We start from the raw sequence: 3590 nt of genomic DNA, 5'->3' as shown, positions 1-3590 counted from the left end.
GAACCCAGCAGGCAGAGGCTGCAGTGAGCCAAGATCATGCCACTGCAGTCCAGCGTGGGCGACAGAGCGAGACTTTGTCTCCAAAAAAAAAAAAAAAGTGGCTCACACCTGTAATCTTAGCACTTTGGGAGGCTGAGGCGGGCAGATCACTTGAGGTCAGGAGTTCAAGACCAACCTGGCCAACATGGTGAAACCCCGTCTCTATTAAAAGTACAATAATTAGCCAGAAATCACTTGAACCTGGGAGGCAGAGGTTACAGTGAGTGGAGATCATGCCACTGCACTACAGCCTGAGCAACAGAGCAAGACTCCATCTCAAAAAAAAAAGAAAAATTACTTTTCTACATATATATTTACCAATATATGTAAAACATTTTTTATTTTATTAGTTTTTCTTTTTTTTTTTTTTTTTTGAGATGGAGTTCTCACTCTGTCACCAGGCTAGAATGTAGTGGCGTGATCTCGGCTCACTGCAACCTCCGCCTCCAGGGTCCAAGCAATTCTCCTGCCTCGGCCTCCCGAGTAACTGAGACTACAGGCGCGTGCCACCATGCCCAGCTAATTTTTTTGTATTTTTAGTAGAGACGGGGTTTCCCATGTTGGTCACGCTGGTCTCAAACTCCTGACCTCGTGATCCACCTGCCTCGGCCTCCCAAAGTGTTGGGATTACAGGCGTGAGCCACCGCGCCCGGTTTCATTAGTTTTTAGATGTTCATAAATGGTATCACACTGTACATATTGTGCGACTGGCATTGTTCTCTCAATATTATATTTTTGAGATACATCCATATGCTCCATTGTATAAGCATGCCACATTTGTTTATCCATTCCATGATTGATGGACATTTAGTTTGCGTATTTCTTTCTTTTTTTTTTTTTTTTTTTGTTACAGCATTTCACTCTTGAAACCACCATTGCAAAACTGTAACTGAAACAGTGAAAGAGATTTGACCTAACCAACTCCATCTTGCTTCTACCCTCCAAGCTGTCCTTGTTCATTCCTGGGCATAGGCTGAACTGTGGGAGGAACTTGGTTTATAGTTTAAAGCAAAGACAACAACAGCCCTTTCCCAAAAGGAAACAGCCCTTTCCCCAGTCTTGCCTGGGGACTAGATTGCCTTTGTAGGACTAAAAAATTAGCCACAAGATTAGAAATTATGGTTTAGGAGTCATGCAGCTGGAGGCTACAATATTCTGACCCTCTCTAAACTGCTCCTAAGATTAGTGCTACTTATATTTTGCAGATCCTGCACTTGATGAATCAGCTGGCGCCGGCCAGATCGATAGACTGGCTCATCTGATCTTGTGGCCCCCACTCAGGAACTGACTCGGTACAAGAGGACAGCTTCGATTCCCTATGGTTTCATCTCCTACCTAACCAATCAGCACTCCTGGCTCACTGGCTTCCTTCCACCCACCAAGTTGTCCTTAAAAACTCTGGTCCCGGTCGGGCATGGTGGCTGACGCCTGTGATCCCAACACTTTGGGAGGCTGAGGTGGGTGGATCACAAGGTCAGGAGTTCGAGACCAGCCTGGCCAACATGGTAAAACCCTGTCTCTACTAAAAATACAAAAATTAGCCAGGCATGGTGGCATGTGCTTGTAATCCCAGCTACTTGGGAGGTTGAGGCAGGAGAATGGCTTGAACCCTGGAGGTGAAGGTTGCAGTGAGCCAAGATCATGCCACTGCACTCCAGCCTGGGCAACAGAGTGACGCTCCATCTCAAAAAACAAACAAACAAAAAAACTCTGGTCCCGGACCAGGCCAGGTGGCTCATGCCTGTAATTCCAGCACTTTGGGAGGTTGAGGCAGGCGGATCACCTGAGGTCAGGAGTTCGAGACCAGCCTGACCAACATGGAGAAACCCCATCTCTACTAAAAATATAAAATTAGCCGGGCATGGTGGCACATGCCTGTAATCCCAGCTACTCGGGAGGCTGAGGCAAAAAGAATTGCTTGAGCCCGGGAGGAGGAGGTTGTGGTGAGCCAAGATCACACCATTGCACTCCTGCCTGGGCAACAACAGCGAAACTCCATCTCAAAACAAAAAACAAAAAAAACCTTTGATTCCCAAATGCTCGAGGAGACTGATTTGAGTAATAATAAAACTCTTGTCTCCCACACAGCCAGCTCTGCGTTAATTACTCTTTCTCTATTGCAATTCCCCTGTCTTGATAAATCGGCTCTGTCTAGGCAGTGGGCAAGGTGAACCCATTGGGCAGTTATACTCTTGTCACCCAGGTTGGAGTGCAGTGGCACCATCATGGCTCACTGCAACCTCTGCCGACCGGGCCAAGCAATTCTCGTGCCTCAGCCTCCCAAGTAGCTAGGACTATAGGCATGTGCCACCATGCTGGGCTAATTTTTGTATTTCTTTTTTTTTTTTGTAAATACAGGGTTTCACCATGCTGTCCAGGCTGGTGTCAAACTCCTGGGCTCAAACGATCCACCCACCTCAGCCTCCCAAAGTGCTGACATTACAGGTGAGAGCCACCACACCCAGTGGGTGTATATAGGTTTTTTTTGTTTTTTGTTTTTTGTTTTTGAGCATTACAAATGAGCAGATATATAATTTTTTTTTTTTTTTGACAGGGTCTCACTGTTGCCTAGGCAGGAGTGCAGTGGCACAATCTCGGCTCACTGCAACCTCAGACTCCCAGGTTCAAGCAATTCTCGTGCCTCAGCCTCCCAAGTAGCTGGGATTACAGGCGTGCACCAACACGCTTGGCTAATTTTTGTATTTTTAGTAGAGATGAGGTTTCACTATGTTGGCCAACCTGGTCTCGAACTCCTGAGCTCAAGTGATCTGCCTGCCTCAGCCTCCCAAAGTGCTGGGATCACAGGTATGAGCCACCATGCCTGATCTTTTTATTTTCAACTCTATATTCGATGATGTCAGTAGCTAGAAATCAACCAAAATGGTAGTATTTACACTATAGATATTGGTGAATGCTAGAAAAGAGAACTTTTTATCCCTGCAGAGAGCTAGTGATTACATATTTACTACCACACTACTGCATATCCTGGTGTTTATGTAAAAAGTTTCTCTAGATTATAGTCACAGAAGAAGAATTTTTACATCTTAGGATATTAACATTTAAAATTTTACTATATGTTGTCGAATTATTCGGGGAAGTGTTTGTACCATTTTATATTCCCACCACCAATGGGAAAGTTCAAGATTTTTCAAATCCTCGGCAATGCTTGCTATTTATTTTTATCAAACTTTTGGCTGTGAACTGGTATCATTATTTGGTTTTTGTTTATTAGTAACAGCCTTATTGAGATATAGCTGACATGCAATAGACTGCACATGTTTAACCTGTACAAAACTCATAAGTTTATATATATATATATATATGCACCCATAACATCATCACTATATCATGACAGACAATAATGAATATATCTATCATCCTTGAAAGTTTCCTAGGCCGGGCGCGGTGGCTCAAGCCTGTAATCCCAGCACTTTGGGAGGCCGAGACGGGCGGATCACGAGGTCAGGAGATCGAGACCATCCTGGCTAACACGGTGAAACCCCGTCTCTACTAAAAAATACAAAAACTAGCTGGGCGAGGTGGCGGGCGCC

The sequence above is a fragment of the Piliocolobus tephrosceles genome, chromosome 12, assembly GCF_002776525.5.
Source record: "Piliocolobus tephrosceles isolate RC106 chromosome 12, ASM277652v3, whole genome shotgun sequence".
NCBI classification, from domain to species: domain Eukaryota; kingdom Metazoa; phylum Chordata; class Mammalia; order Primates; family Cercopithecidae; genus Piliocolobus; species Piliocolobus tephrosceles.
Note: the sequence above shows the minus strand (reverse complement) of the source record.